Genomic DNA, 17,631 nt, shown 5'->3' with positions numbered 1-17,631 from the left:
ATTAACACTGATTTTACATCATATTTCAAATGTCATGCTTAACAAACAAGTATTCAAAAAGGGAAACTCTACATACAATCACCAGCACATAGATTTTAGAACATAATTAAAATTAAGCTGAGGATTTATATGTCATAGACACATATTAATCTGTATAATAAAACATTATGTCTATAGAGTATATAGCCCATCATAGATTTTTTTATGTCTATATAGTTATGTTTATATCTCCAAGACCATGTCCATAACCTTCGATGTCCAAATATTAAGTCATCGTTCTTGTACTGTTTGGATCTAATATCCACATATTAAGGATACCATGCGCCTTTTGTTCCTTTGGTCTTGACTTATGTCACTCAACATGATTCACTCTAGATTCATCCACTTCCCTGCAAATGTCATTATTTTATCTTGTCTGTTGGCTATGTAGAATTCCATTGTGTACATATATGTATATATATATATGTATATATATATATATCAGTTTTTTTATCCATTCATCTGCAGTAGGGCATCTGGGTTGTTTCCATCACTTGGCTATTGCGAATAGTGCAGAGATGAACGTGGCTGAGCAGGTGTCCTTATCATATCCCAGGTTATGATGCTTAGGGTAGGTGCCCAGGAGTGGTATGGCGGGATTGTAGCAAAGCTCTATTTTCAGTTCTTTAAGAAACCTCCAAACTGCCTTCCAGAGTGGCTGAATTAGCTTACATTCCCACAACAGGGTTCCTCTTTCTCCACAACTCCGCCAGCATTTGTCGTTGTCTGAGTTCAGAATATTGGTCATTCTAATTGGGGTAAGGCGGTATCTTAGGGTTGTTTTTATTTGCATTTCCTTTATGACCATGGATGATGAGCATTTTCTCATTATTTTTGGCATGTTTTTCTAGGTTTGGATTTTTATTTTTTTAATATATTTTTATTGTAATTAATAGAAGGGTTACATGATATTTGCCAGATAAATGGTGCCTTAATTCCCACCCATTGATACCCTTTCACATGTCTTGGTCCCTATTTCCCTTCCCCCCACCCCCACCCCTCATCTTGTTTTCCCTCGTTCCCTATCCAATTTCAGATAACCAAATACAAATATATCTGATATATCAGGTAACAAAATGAGATAGTGTAACAATATGAGATAACCAAGGGACAGTAGAAGTGATGAGAGATAACATAGTACCTTAAGAACAACAATCATTAATTAGATGGCTTATGTTTACATCATATTTTACATGACAAGTTTAACCTCTACTTTTGATGTCTCTGTTTAGTTCCCTTGTCCATTTAGTGATTGGTTTGTTGGGTTTGAGGGGGATTAGTCTCTTGAGTTCTCCTTTAGTTATTGGATAGCCCTGAGCCCTCTTTTAGGAAGGTGCTAATCTCATCTCCAAGGGCCCACCCCCCTGACCTGGTCACCTGGCAAAGCCTCACTTCTTTTTTTTTTCTCATATATTTTTTATTGTAATTAATAGAAGGGTTACATGATATTTGCCAGATAGATGGTGCATTAATTCCCATACACTGATACCCTTTCAGATGTCTTGGTCCCCATTTCCCTTCCCCCCACCCCCACCCCTCATCTTGTTTTCCCCTGTTCCCTATCCAATTTCAAATAACCAAATACAAATATATCCGATATATCAGGTAACAAAGTGAGATGCTGTAACAATATGAGATAACCAAGGGACAGCAAAAGAGATGAGAGATAACATAGTACGTTACGTTAAGGACAACAATCATTCATTATATCAAAGCCTCACTTCTAAACGCCTGTATCATACAGGGTGTTAGGATTTTACATGCAGGGGTTGGGAAAGAGAAGTGAGCGTGATGAAAGGGATGAAAAGGATGCACTGTGGGGCTGGGAGTTTGGCCTAGTAGTTGAGTGCTTGCCTAGCATGCACGAAGACCCGGGTTCGATTCCTTGGTACCACATACATAGAAAAAAGCCAGAAGTGGTGCTGAGGCTCAAGTGGTAGAGCTCTAGCCTTGAGAAAGTCCAAGGACAGTGCTCAGGCCCTGAGATCAAGCCCAGAACTGGCTAAAAAAAAGAAAAAAGAAAAAAGAAAAGGATGCACTGTGCTCACAAACTGACATGTTGCACTGAAATCCCTTTGTGCAACTACTTGAAGATGATAGAAATAATTCATTTGAGAACATTTTGAAAGAATTTTATATGTATATCTGGGAAGGCGCAAACATTGAGTCCATATCTGAGTATGACAGCTCTGTATATATTGAAAGAGAGAAAGGTAAAATATATCACTTTGGGATGCTTAACAGGTAACAATTTATATATATATATATATATATATATATATATATATATATGTATATCAGGAAGCAGAACACTTTAGTCTCTATCACAAAACGAGTTTGCAGTTTTTTATTTAGAAGACCAGAACACCAGCCATGGAAGGACTTTGGAGAATGTCTACAGACAATATTTTACAGATAAAGACACTGAGTCCCAAAGTATGATGACTATTTGGTTAGTGATGGGATCAGACTACGACCTCATGCCCTTGATCTTCAAGAGGATCTCTATTGCTCACTTGGACCTAAATCTAAATATTAATATGAATGTGAAGAGGAAATAAGCCAAAAGCTTAAATTTTACAAAATTAAGGTAAAATAATTCAGATTTATTATTTTGGGGCCCAATAAAGCATGAAAATATTTTAAGTTGTAATAGCACTCATTTCTTAGCCTTAAAACAATTTCCTTAAAAATGTTTTACCTAGAAAATGTTTTCATGCCATGGAATAATTCCTTCAAATAAAAGGTATAACAAATCTGTCCCATTCAACATTCAAATGTTGGAACAAAAACATATATGTGTGTATGTATATGTATGTACATATGAATGGAATAGTACTTAAATAACTAGTAAATATGTGGAATCTCAATGTTACTATTTTTTTTCAAATTTCACTCTGATCCAAGCATGAGGGGATTTGAAGAGCTCTTTTAAAAATTATTCAAATGTGAATTATAAAATTTTGTCCAGAACTAGTTGTGTAAAATATTGGTGATTTTTGTCCCAAAATGTTTCGTTTGGTAATACCAGAAACAAGAATGAGTCTGATAAGTTCCCTCCAAAAGAGAAAAGTCACCGGCTTTGGACTGCTATTCTCAGGTCTCAGCCTCCTGAGTAGCTAAGATTATAGACATGAGCAACTGGTGCTCAGCCCAGTTTTCTAATGTCATGGATGGAGAAGCCTGAGACTCCTCTAGGTCTCATTTCTGGGACTTGAGGTTTCTTAATGATAACTCTCAGTGCTGGGTTGATTGTCTACTCCTTTTATGGAAGAAATCAAGAGTAGAAGTCAAGTGATTTATACAAAAGAAATCAGAAATGCAATAACCTAAAACACAGATTTTCATATGCAAATAAACTAGAATAAATAGACACTATCATTCTCCTCTCATTTCCTTCCGTATTATTCTTCTATTTGCGATAAATAATCTCAGAACTTGTTTAAATCAACAATAAACATTTTGTTTACTTCACAGAAACTGTGAACAAGGAACTCAGCAGTGGATTACTGGGTGGCTCTATTTTAGAGTCTCTCATGGGGTTACTTTGGAGATGTTGGCGCCAGGTACTGGCTCATACCGGTAATCCTAGCTACTCAGGAGTCTGAGAACTGAGGATCACGTTTCAAATCCAGGGAAGGCAGGAAAGTCTAAACTCTTATCTCCAATTAGCCACCAAAAAAGACAGACGTGGGAATGTAGCACAACTGACAGAGTGCCAGTGTTGGGCCAAAAGGCCAAGTGAGGTTGTGAGACCCTTAGTTCAAGCCCCTGTACCAGCACACACACACACACACACACACACACGTCTCCATTCCTGGCCACATTGATCTCTCCCTCAAGCTGCTTACAGCATGGACTGGCATGGGAGAAGAAGAAGGAGGAAGAGGAGGAAAAAGGAGTAGGGAGAAGGAGGAGGGAGGAGGAAGGGGGGGGAGAAGGAGATAAGTCAATGTCTTTAATAGTCTTTAGTGTTCCAAATGAATGAATGAATGAATGAATGAATAAATAAATAAACAAACAAATGAGTTGAACTAGATTAGGGATGGCAAGATGTTTCCATGTACCACTCTGCCATGAAAAATGCCTAGGGCTATGTTCAGAATTCTGAGGCTAACTCTCAGAGCCAAAAGATGATAACCAAATAGGTCTGGGAGCAGAGAGTTGCAATATTTCTTTGCCATCTTTATATGAGGGCATCTTTGGACATATGAAGTACGAGATTCTATAATCCACTCAAGCCTTCTTGAACACAGAAGAAATGTTCTGAAACCGATCTCTGGCTTATCCACAGTTTTCTATACCCAGCTCAGTCATAATCAGGGCGCCTTTACAATTCTCTTTTGTAAATAACCAGCTGGGTACTTAATTGAATTCACCCAGTTGTTTTCAAAACAACCAGGAGTTATGACCATCTTCAGTCTTTTCCCCAAACCAGTTTTGTGTGTCTGTGAGCCAGTATGTGATGATATATGTTATTTTAAACTCTCCTTATTTTTAATGATATAAACAATGAAAGCCCAAGTAAGAGAAAGGAGCGAACACATTTATTCCCATTCTGCCATCTGTTTAAAGCTGCTGATGTAATTGCAGTTTGAAATTGCATTAGCGCTTGCCTCCTGGACTTCTTCCTTATTTCCTTTTGTATCTCAGGCCTTCTGTACTTAAGAGAAAGCGTTGCCTCGAGGATGTTAGTCAATTATTACAAAGCTACAGTGCAGGCTCTGGCCATTTTCAAACTGGTCTCCGATTTGGATTTCCTTTCCCGATGAGATGAGCTCCAACGACTGCAACTGGAGTGTTCTTTGCTTAAATGTATTTGCTATTTAAGGTTTGATTAGTGATGTTTTCAGCAATATCATTAACAATCAGCAGATTTGTTTACACTGTGGCGGATGGCAGAGATTAAGGGTTGTGGTCGTGCATACTCAATCATTCCATTGGCTTTTTTTTTTTTACTTTTATCTCTTGGATTATGCCTCAAATTTCAATTTTAAATTTGTTTTCAAACATGGCAGCTGCTTTCAGCTGAGTTGGGTGACACTGTGATCCAGGCCTTTGTTCAATCGTGTCAGAGTTTACCTAGGGGAGTAAGTCATTTATGATGCTCTGTTTAATATTTAAATTTTGGCTGGGTGGACAGAGTGTGGCTTTTTGACTTAGATATAAACTAAGGACACAAGTCCTTTTTCCCATTTACTCCACTAAATGGGGACCTGATTATGAGATGGCACATGTAGCTAGAAAACTGGGACCATGAGCAGCTTCCTCTGCTCTTCTGAGCCTCAGTTTCCCATTTGGCATTACACTAGCTGGCCCTAAAGGCTTACTGCTCCAAATGAAATGGAATGCTTTCTTTTGAGGTAGGCCTCTTCTCCTTTCTCTGACAATGATACTGCAAGGGGCATTATTATGGGTTGGGAAAATGAATTTCAAGTCAGAGGACATTATCAGAATAACAGAAACTTGAGTTCAGGAGGGATGTTAAGAATCTTCCCAAAGCTCTTCAAATTCTGGGTCCAAATCTCCCTCAGAACCCAAGGGAGAGGCAGAAAGAGACACAGGCATACAGCTGGGCACGGATCCGCAAATTGAGCAGGATCTCACTTGCTGCTTAAATCCAGGTCTCTTCATTATGTTTCAGAACCACCTGAGGACATTGTTTTCTGAATATCAATATTTAGGGCTTATCCACCTGCCCAAATTTGAGGCCAAAATTTGGCCCAGAGAACATCAGGTATTGGTCTTTTACAAAGTTCCATGGCTGATTTCTGAGCTAAGAAAAGAGTTGATGGAGGTTGGGAACCATGATCCAGTAAAGCAGAGGGGTGAGGCAGAGTGGACTCAGCAGGCAGAAAGAAGATACCAGGGACAAGCCACTATCCAGCCACTGAGAGGCCTGGGGAAACCAAGGCAAAGGGAAAGACCTAGACATCTAGGGGAAATCAAAGGAGCTGTTGTAGAGAACATGATATCTGCCACAGACTTTAAAGAATAAATGGAGACTTCCCTTTTGGAGAACAAAATGATCCTGTTGGGGAGGAAGAGACCCGAAGCCATGACGAAGAGTGTGGGAAAGCAGGAATGAAAGGCACATGCTCTGAATAGCTACCTATCTTCTCCTGACCTTCAAAAGCTGTGAGACATAGTCATGGCTTCTTCTCCTCTCTGAGTGGGCTGGAGCCTGGAGAAGGGAGAGGGCTATTAGGATCTGAGCCTTTCTAAGTAATCTGCATCATTTTACAGTCATGACACCCTAGTAATGACTTGGGAATGGTTCCTTCAGGCTGTTGTCCACAACTGTGAGGTCACACGCAACTTGCTGGCATGCTGCAGTCAATTCAGAGATGTGTGAGGGATGTGTTAGTGGTAGCTGATCAACAGGCAACAGAAAACAGCCAGTCTTCTGTTTAACAAGTGTTAGTCATCCATTGTCCCCTGGGCAAATGACCAAAGTGATCAATGCCTCCTTTCCTTCAAGGTGCAATGAGGATGATAATGGCACATCCAAGCTCGCAAAATAACACCTGGTCCTGTTACTACTATGGCTATTATTATTAAATTATTGCTACTTTTTCAAGATGTTTAAAAGTCATACACATGCCAATTTTAGAAGGTTCAAGTGTATCTGTAATTCATATTTGTTTGCTTTACAAAATAGTAGAGGACAAGGTAGGATATGGCCCCTTGTCTAGTAAATTGCACATAACGGTGGCAATATCTAGTGCAGTGGTGAGGCCTGCAAATATCCTCTAAAGGGAACCAGCACCCTGAACACCCTCCGCAGAATTGCCAAAGACATCCAGTTACATCCAAATTGTAGATGAACAATGAATATTTTATTTGTGTAGTTTTGTCTCAACTACTATGAGGGCTATATGAATACTAAAAAAAATGTGTAAGTATAGGGTCAGGGATCCATGTGAATCTTTGGCCACAGTTCAGTTGCTGGAAACCCTTCCAGAGAGGTTGGATCTTCATGGCATTGCAGAAGGAGGAGTGTCACAGATGAGGGTGGGAGGGTGGGAGGTTCATTTCCTGAGAAATCCTCAAGGAAATTGGTGTTGGGCCCGAAGACTGAAAAGGATTTTGATGGGCAGAGAAACAGCACAAGTGTTGCTTTCAAGGAAAGGAAATATTTGGAGGCACAGCAGCATGGAGTAGTGCACAAGGCTTGGGAGCCATGGAACAGATAAAGAAAAGATTGTGGCAAAAGGATGTGTGTGTGTGTGTGTGTGTGTGTGTGTGTGTGTGTGTGTGTGTGTGTGCGCCTGGGGCAGGGTGAGACTCAGAGAAACATATGGTCAAGGAAGTGTCTAGGGGCCAGGAGTTCAAGAAATTAGATTGAATAAGTTACTACCCAGTTCCTGAATTAGTCATTTTGCTTCCTTTCTTAATGGATTTCATTATAGACATTCAGGTTTCCCTAAGCATGGTCATTCTTTCCTCTATTATGATTAGTCATTTTGTTTGTTTGTTGTAATTCTTCAGCTAATAGAAGGTTGTAAGACAGACCAATGATTATCTAACAGGTAATAGACTAAGTACAGCCAAACATGCTCACGCGTCACTCAAGTCTTATTCTGCTCTCTGAAGGGAAGAAGGCAGAGTGGGTTTATTTAATTAGAAGCTGTTTTCTCTGGAAGTCATCCAGGAGGACAGTGGGTGGATTCTACAGCAGGTCAGGGCTCCTTCCATTGCAGTAATTTCCCCTAGAGAAATGAAACAGGAATCTTGAAATAAAACTCTGTGTCACAGTTACCTTCTCCATGAAGTATCTGTGGATGACTTCCTTCCCTTTGATGGTTTGGTGACCTTAGAATGAGGCAGATATAAATTCAAGCCCTTTGAGTGATTTTTCCAAGATCCAAGATACCTATCTTGCCATTTCTGGCTTCATTACTCCGTGGAGGCTGGGGGAGACAGTTGTGGAGGGTCATGAAGGGATCGTAGACATCATTGAAGACTGTCTGGCTGAATGATGAGGATTTGGGGTGCAATCTTGGGGATGGACTAATTTTCTAAATGACCTTGGGGAAGATGTTTTTTTACTCTGGGCCCTGACCCTTTAGCTTCTCCACTGGGAAATTCTGTGATGTGGTTGCCAAAGAGTTTTCCAAAGAGAAAGTCACCAGCAAAGCTAGAGCAATGAGCACCAGCCTTCAGAGTGGCACAGACTGGAAACCTTCTAGGAAGGGCAAATATAAATGCCAGGAGGTAACTTTCCATTTTATTCTAGATAATCAAGATGTATTGGTTATATGAACCGACTTAAAGCAGGAGGAATAGGATGCCGGGAGGTCCTATTTCAGTCTTATTCTTGTTAAGTCTTAATGGATGAATACACGCACTCAGCACAAATCTTTATTTCTTGCGATAATTAATAGGTTATTTAGACCAACACTTCTACTGGAGGCAAATGAAAATCCAGGTATTAAAAAAAAACAAAAACAACAAATCTACTTAAAAGTATCAAAGAGGTTACAAGGAAATAAGAAATTATAAGAATTTTAAATGATGAGAATTGGTTTAGTGGTGCATGCCTGTGATTCCAGCTGTCAGGAGGTGGCGGAAGGAAGATCAGGAGTTCCATACCAACCCTGGCTGCACAGTAAGCCTGTCTTTGAAAAATAACCAGCCCCTCCAATAATATCATAATACTAAAGAGAAGAGAGAAATCTAATGAAATAAACAACAGTATTTCAGAACATATTTTCATGTGTTCAGAAACAGAAGCTTTTCTTGGGCAGTGTGAACAAATAAAGGATACAGAAATAAAACCCAAGGTCAGAAATCTAGAATCCTAATTACTCAGCAGGAGGCTAAGATCTGAGGATGGTGGCTCAGAGTCAGCCCAGGCAGGAAAGTCTGTGCGTCTTCTCTTCAATTAGCCACCAGAAAACTGGAAGTGGCATTGTGGCTCAAAGTGGTAGAGTGCTAACCTTGAGCAAAAGGACCTCAGAGATAGCATCTGGCTCTGAGTTCAAGCCCCATGACTGGCAAAGGAAAGAAAGGAAAGGAAAGGAAAAGAAAGGAAAGGAAGGAAGGAAGGAAGGAAGGAAGGAAGGAAGGAAGGAAGGAAGGCAGGCAGGCAGGCAAAATCCAGTTGCCCATACTTAATGAGGCATCTCTAAAGTGACCCACTCCATAACAAACTGGAACCTCAAAGTCTTCAGGATGAGAGCAAACCAGAAGTACCACCCCACCCCACAACCTGGCTCCAATCTTCTTCGTCCACTTCCGGTGTCCTGATATTCAAAGTGTGACCAGGAATCTCCATTATCAGCACCACCAATGAGCATACCAAAAATACAAATAATTGGCTCCACTCTAGTCCTTTTGTGTTGAGTCTGCACTTTACTAGGCTCCCTGATGGAGGCAAACTCAGCCTCATCAGAAGACTGCACTTTGGTTGTAGGCCTTATCCTTAGGAATTCTTTTTTTTTCTAATACAACTTCCAGTAAAGATGGGAGATAAGAGCACAAAAGGAAGTTCAGCTCTGCAAGACAGAAATCTGCAGAAACAACAGACATCAGAAAGAACACACAAAGACCAGACATGGGGATTATCAGATGCAGTCTGTGAAACAATCATTTATATTCACAACAGCTGTGTGTGAATATAAATTCGTAATGTGAGCATCAAAAAAAGTTTAAAAAAACCTCATCTTTGAGGAGGAACATATGAAAATTTATAGTAGATTTGGAAAATAGTGGCACAGAAATTCTACCCATGAAGTAGTTTTCAGAATGTGTGGCATGCTCAGATTTGTGAATGACGGCATAGGGAAGCGAGCTCCCCATCACTGAAGGTGTGTGAACACAGCCCCACAACTTATTGTCAGGGGTGGGGGTAGAGAGGTGTGAAAACATGAGTCTGGTCTGTCTAAAAAGCAGCCGAATCATCTTCTTGTGTGGGCTTGAGAATCTCGTTCCCAGAGCGGCTGGATTTCCCGTTTTCCTGGGGGTACCTAATAATTATAATGACTGTGTATGTACAGAGAGGAAAAGACCATCATTAGAGCTCCTGAAGCACACCTTGGGAGGTGACAGACATCCAAGAGCAGTTTAATTAATGGTGGTTCAATGCAATTATTCGATTATTCACATGTGCATTTGCATACATATCAACACCAGTGAGCCTTTTTTCTTTTCCAAACTTCATCATCCTCAAAAACAAAAGGAAGAAAAACTCAGGCTCTTTGAGGGTCTAGCCTCCTCATATCTGGTTTGTCCTCTCATGTAGTCTGCTCTATTCAGCTGTCCATGAAGGCCTATGGCCATGTTTTCTGTTCCTGTCACTCTTCAGGGCCCCTGCATCATCCATTTTTCCAAGTTTTGCTTTCCCCTGGATTCATCCCCCTGCCTCAGCTTCTCCACTCAGCTCATCCCTCTTGGGAAGCTAGCCTCCATGTGGCAGATGGCGGGGAGAGAATGTAATGGAAACCACTTTTTACTATATTCCTTAATTCTCCCACAGGTCAAGGAATAAGCATTGTTGTCACTGCTTCTTTGTAGTAACATTCAATTCATTGGAGAAAAATTAGAAAACATCTCTAAATCAGAAAAAAAGCAAATTCAAGTCTCCTCTAATTTTATTACCTAGAGATAACTTCATCACTGTTAATAGTTGATCTATTTTTTCTCTAGACTTTTTATTTTCTTTTGCAACAGAATGAGATTTTTTTCAATATTGAACATATAATTTTAGAGCTTGCTTTCATTCATTAATGAGAGATCAAGAATCTCTTCTGAAATCAATAAATGCACATTCACAACATACTGTTTGCTGTGGGTAGTTATGCTGAAGTACAGGTGTATGATAACTTAATACATCTATTGTCAAGTAGGGGAGTCAATTCCAATATCTACTAATTTTTTGTCAGTCCTGGGTCTTGAACTCAAGGCCTAGGCTCTGTCCATGAGCTATTTTGTTCAAGGCTAGTGCTCTACTACATTAAGCCACAGTACCACTTCCAGTTTTTGGGGGGGGGTTAATTAAAAATAAAGGTTTCACTGGGACTTTTCTGCCCTGGGCTGGAATTGAGTCTCAGATCTCAGCCTCCTGAGTAACTAGGTGTGACCCACCAGTGCTCAGCTTCCAATCTTTACTATTAAAACAGCATCTTGTAATTTTGTCTTTGTGCACATTCTAAATGAGTACTCCAAGATAAATTCCTAGACATAAAAATGAATTCACACTTCTGATTTTGACACATTCCCCACTCCCAAAAATTTGTACCAATTTAGATTTCCAATAGCAATGTGCAAACATAAACTTCCCCTGTACTCTAACCAACAGTTGACTATTGTTTTCATTGTCCGGGTTGATTTCATAAGCAGAATATCATTGGCATTTTAATTTGATTTTCTATGATTATAAATAAACAATATTTTATCTGTTGTGTTTTTTTTCCACTTGATCTTTTTTTCTTTTGTAAATAAAATTGTTATTATTCTTTCTAAAGTAATAGTTATCATGATTAGGAAAATCTTTTTTGCTAGTATGATGGCTCATGTCTTTAATCCCAGCCATGTAAGAGGTATAAATAGAAGGACTACAGTCCAGGCCGGTGGGACAAAAACACAAGATCCAAAAATAACTAAAGTAAAAAGGACCCTTGGCATGTTTTAAGTGGCAAAGCACCCACCTAGCAAGCACAAGGAGAGCCTGAGTTCAAATTCCCAGTACCTCTTTTTTTTAAAAAAAAATGACTTTCATCTATTCCAAAATTATATGAATAGTATTTTAAATGTCCTTAAAGTTTTATATGTTACATTTAAATCATTAATACACACATAGTCTATTTTCATATACAACTGGAACCAAGACTAGTGGCTTTTACAAAAGGACACGTGGCTTGCCTCCTCGACATTTTAAGTGTTTCTCAAACTGAATAGTACAGAAACATCTTGAATTGAGACCTCTGAATGGCCACATCTCTGAGTGGAAAGGAATTAATTACTGCATGTCAGAAATCAGCATGGGGCCAGAGCTGTTCAGTGTGCTAATGGCTTGGATGGAAGGAGAGCTGGCAGGCAGGCTGTTGGCTTCTCTCTGTCCAGTAGTGACTTCAGTGAGGGACTTAGAGGCTAGACGACAGTGAGGAAAACCAGACAGTCTTTGGTATCAGCAAAGGCAGCAGCCATGGTGTCAGCAGACAGACTTGGATCTGGTTGTAATTGGTCTGAAGGCTCATCTGACTCAGCCCTCATTGTGCAGATCTGAAAGGCAGTGGAAGGCCTGAGAATCACCAGTCTACACATACAGCACCCCCATCACGACAGCCCTAAAACGGCCACTCCTGGAGTCCTCTTTGGGTGACCCCTGAGCAGCTGCTTGAACTGGGGGAATCCCCTCCAACATGGCTATCCTTTTTAATTTTGTCCCACAGACTTCTAGTTAATGTCAGCTCTTCTAAAACTTCCACTCTATTTTTTTATTCGATGTGCACATTTTATATTAAAATTATGCTTCTCTAAACTTTATTTCCAGCTTGATGGCGGCCCATCGTTGTATACATTTTCTAACCTCTAAAACATTTTCGTAAGTCTGTATTTTCTGAATATAGCTCTTAGTTATCTGACCAGCAAGAAACTTGGCAGTAGGAATTGGCTCCTATGTGCTTTCACACAAACCTCTGAATTGTCCTGGTAAGTGGCTAGGGAAGGCCATGTGGCAAAGCCCAGATCTGAAGTGCTGTGTCTGAGAAGCAGAGTGAATCTGGAGCGGATTTGGAACTTGACTCAGGGATCCGGACCTACCCTCAGAGTCTTTCTTCCCACCTCTGTGGTCCACTTCTACTTACCTTGGTAGTTCTTATGATTTAACATAATCTAATAAATTTCACAGTGGTTGTCCAGTACTAAGTCTTAAGAACAGTAAACCATACTCAGTGTTTTATCAGATTTACCCCAGGGATGACTTCTATGTATTGTATATGTGCAAAATGAGAGATGGACAAAGGGAGAGTTGCTTCGAGCTCTTGGACAGAGATTTCATAGAACACCATCTTTTAATAGGTGAGTTGCAGCCTGTCAGTCCAGAAAAACACTGGAGTTTCTGAAGAGCATCTGCTGTTCTGGCCTGTGTGGCTAGGCCCCCATGTGCACCTGTCCCATGATTTCTCCTCTGATAAACTCAATTCATGACATTTCATCCCTAGGTTCACAGATGTAGGTTCAGTTCTGGGATGCATGTCGTTCCCATGATTCTCAGCCTTGGACTCCTTCTTACTTGTACTGAGGAGAAAGATTCCAATTCCCAAGGGATGGCAGAAACTGGTGACCCTTTTGTCTTTGTGAGAACAATTTGCTTAAGAATAAATCCCATGCATGGGCAAGTAGAGCTGAAAGGAAGAAAGTGAGATTGAGCCTTCAGTGTTATAATCCAAGTCATGAATCCAGCCATCTCCAGAAGCAAATGTCTTGAATTCCATAACCATAACTGCCAACAGATTCCTTTTCTTATGCATCTAAATGAGTTGAGTTGAGTTTCTGTCATTCACAACCCAAAGATCTCTGGCTACAGAGTTCCATCCAAATCTGTGGTCCTATGAGTTCTTAGCAGAGATGGCACTCATGTTGCCTTGGTGCCTGGTCATTTTACCTTCCAGGCCCAGCTGCCTGAAACTCCTGAAATGACTGGAACTAGATTGTTCTTTCAAAGATATGAGGGTCTTTTTTTTTCCTAAGGGATAAAGCTTCCTGCCTAGGGGGACTTCAACTCGCCTTGATCAGATAGAAACTGAAAACTTTCTACAGAAGGGTGCAGTTGTGGAGAGCCTACGTGAGGATCACAGGTCATGGCTATCCAGTAGGAAATTATTCTTGTCTTTCTAGACCAGCATCCTTTACTTGTGTACACAAAACCCCTTCTAGGGGCCTGGAGTGTGGCTCAGTGCTCGAGTCCTGAGTTAAAGCCCAGGACTAGCACACACACAAAAAAGAACTGCCTTCTACTCTAGCCATAAGATTTACATGGGAATTACCATAATCCTAGTTGCATATAAACAAAGTAGTTAGCATTGAGGAGGCACCTGCTCAAGAATAGAATGGAGCCGGGAGCAGTGGCTCACACCTATAATCCTAGCTACTCAGGAGGCTGAGATCTGAGGATCAAGGTTTAAAGCCAGCCTGGGCACAAAAGGAACTGAGACTCATCTCCAATTAACCTCTAGAAAACAGGAAGTGGGGCTTAGCTCAAAGGTGGAGTGGTAGCCTTGAGCTGAAGAGCTCAGGGACACCGTCCAGGCCCTGGGGTAGGGTGGTAGCCTTGATGTGAAGAGCTCAAGGACAGCACCCAGGCCGAGTTCAAGCCCTATGACCCACACGAAAAAGAATAGAGTGGAGAAAAAAAGGCAAATCATCCCCATCTTCAAAAGAGATGTTTAAAGCCATTGATGAGCAAATCCCTTGTGCTGTGCAAACACAAACCCAAAAACAAAAACCCAGATTGAGGACGAATGAAGCAGATACATAGAGAGTACTTGAGATGAGGATGAGAACTATGGAAATGAGGCAGGTAACATCAGATGGTATTCTACTCCTAGGCATCATTTGTTCTTAAGATACACTTCATCCCCTACAGGTCACTTCGTTAAATGAGCTTCCTAAAAATTCCATGCAAGTAGTCAAGCCAATTTTGTTGAAGTCAATATCTGTCATTTGCAACCTTTGAAGCCTTATTCAGAAACTTCCAAGGTCAAAGTTGGTTTCATTTGACTAGCCACCCACTCAGTGATGGGTGCATAACAAACTGAACTATGGTCCTTTTAAAGTTTTATAGGACTCAAGCTCATTTCAAAATCTCTTAACTGCTCTGATTTAGGGGTGAGCCCTACACTGCTGTAATTCCTTATGTGTATCCAGACCTGCAGGGACGACCAGCTCAGCAGACTTGTTCTAGAATGAGATGTGTGGTGACACAGCATAAGACAAGGACCATTCAGTGCTCTTAGTAGCTTGAAAGGCTCTATACAGATGCTGTTTGAACCACAAATTCATTGACCATAGGCAAGACAGTTGACCAATATGGGAATAATATCTACTGTTCTGCCTCCCTCATAAGGAAGAACCAAGCATCAATTCCAGCACAGAGATCTCATCCCACATCCTTCTCCCCCTGGAGACTGGGAACCCAGGCTGTGTCATGTATTTCCTGGAGTCAGTATGGACATCTCAAGGAGGAGATAGGGGTATCTCCATCTTGACAAAAGAATACCACAGAAAATGGATCTCTAATCTGCTGTTCATGCAGACATGAGTGGGTCCTTGTTTCCTGCCCCACCCCCACCCTCCAAGTTCCTGCAAGAACACCTCAGAGATTCCTGTCAACAGCCAACCACCCATCAAAGCTGTTTAATGATCAAATCAACCCTTCTAGGCCTTTTCCTAAAGGATTTTCATCTCTGTCCTTGTCCTCCCCTGGATTTTTTTTCACCACTCTTGGGCTTAATAAATACCTTTCCAGAAGGCTTCAGCTCGGCTGGAAGTGTACTTGAACAGCAATTCTAAGTCCTTATTAGCTCTATAGTGATCAGGTGAAGAAATAATTGATCTCAATCAGGAACACCTGGTTTCATAATTGCACAAATGATTATAATTCAATAATAAAAGTCAATTTAACTAACTTAATTCAGATTGCTTTAACCTCTCACAGGCAGCTAAGAAGTGAACAAGCAAAACAGGAAGAGACAGGGGAGAATAAAAGGAAAACAAAACTCTGACTAAACTATAGCCACATGGGACCAACATGTAAGGGATCCATTTTTCCCCCTTCTCTAGGTAAGTGTGATAATCATACTCCTGGCCTTTGTTCATTATTGTCCTTGTAGAATATTCTTCCCCTTATCTATACTTTTAAACTCTATCCATCTTTCCCAATAAATAATAAATACCACCTCTTTCTCCTCCTCTAGCAAAGCTTTGGGGTACTAGAAGTTGGATACATAGCCAGTGTCCCCTTGGGGAATGATGGATGCTTAGTGTTTAAGGGTTATTGGCTGAGTAGCCAATCAAACATGACTTGGGACCTTGTGTTCAGCTCTCACGGAGAACTAGGGAACTAAGGCTCGTTGAGTTTAAGTTTTTCTCAGGGTTGCACCACTGGATAGCAGCAAAGACCTTTTTGATCTCAGGTTTTCCTAGTTCAAAAACATGTGCACTTTGCTCCCTCCCTTGATAATCAGTAGTGCTTTTTTGGAGAGGTCATTCCTACAAGCTAAGGAATCTCTCCCACTCCACCTACCCAGCCCTTGACTGTCCTCTCTGTTAAGAAATAATTCTTTCAAGCCCCATGACTGACAAAAAATAAGAAATAATTCTTATTGATGCTAGCAAACAATCAGAAAAAGTAGAGAAGCAAGCATCTTTAAAAAAAATCTCCTGGAGGGACTGGGAGTTTGGCCTAGTGGTAAAGTGCTTGCCTAGAAGACACAAGGACCTGGGTTTGATTCCTCAGTACTACATACACGGAAAAAAGCCAGAAATAGTGCTGTGGCTCAAGTATTAGAGCTCTAGCCTTGAGAAAGCCCAAGGACAGTGTGAAAGCCCCGAGTTCAAGTCCCAGAACTGACAAAAAATTTCCTGGAAATTTCCATCAGCTGACCTGTATTTTTTGTTTTGTTCACTCAGAAGTTGTCCAATGGCCATGTAAAAAGTGTGTATGGTCCTAACACAGCTGTCATGCTTGCTGTTCTTCTGTTGTGCAACCTCCCTCTTCCCCTAGCAATAGGCAGTGAGCATCTTCACATGGGGGCTCACTTTGAACACTTTCTAAGCTTCTACAAGCTTTGAAATTTGCTGCATAGCAGCACAAAAGAAATCATGTACAGGAGATGGCTAAGAGTATGTGAGAAGAGCCAGGGCATTTTACACTTGCTTTAGTTTTCTATTGTTGTTGGTATTATTGTTATAATTATTAAGTTGTACAAAAGTGTTCCTATTTGACATGTCAGTTTGTGAGCTCCACGCATCTTGATCAATGCCCTTTGATCATTCACCTCCATCTCACCCAACCCCTCAGTTTACCTACTTCAGATTTTCATATATGTGCATTGAGTATTATCACATTTTGAGGCTTGTCTGTCATGGCTGGCCCTCAGCATTCTTATACATTAACCGAGACAGTGTTATCCAGACCTCCTTGTTCATTGAAGCTCAGGACAGAAACACAGAAATGCATACAGTGAACCCAGAAAGAATCCATCAGCTCCTAGGAACCTCAGCCAGAGACTTGTCCAAACCTTGAACTAAAAAGACCCTTAGGAATTGCTTCATCCCACCCCCTCAGTTCCCAGAGCAAGTTGCTGGGGCCCAGAGGACACAAAGAATTTGCTCACTGTCACTGGGAAGGTCAGGACCACAGACTCCTTTTCTGGGTTGAGCCTCACAGCTGAACACTGACCAAGGACCCTGAATTTATGCTGGGTTCATCACAACAATCAAAATAGTTAAGTCATGCAGTATCTTCCAGGCACTGGAAAAGCCTAAATTTGTTAAATCCATGATGCATAAACATTTGCTAATCAAAATACTTACCCAAGTCATACTCAATTAAAGCAATATTAAGGGAAGTAAAATGTATACATG

This window comes from Megascapheus bottae, chromosome 3, assembly GCF_031878675.1.
Source record: "Megascapheus bottae isolate mThoBot1 chromosome 3, mThoBot2.hap1, whole genome shotgun sequence".
Lineage (NCBI taxonomy): Eukaryota > Metazoa > Chordata > Mammalia > Rodentia > Geomyidae > Megascapheus > Megascapheus bottae.
Note: the sequence above shows the minus strand (reverse complement) of the source record.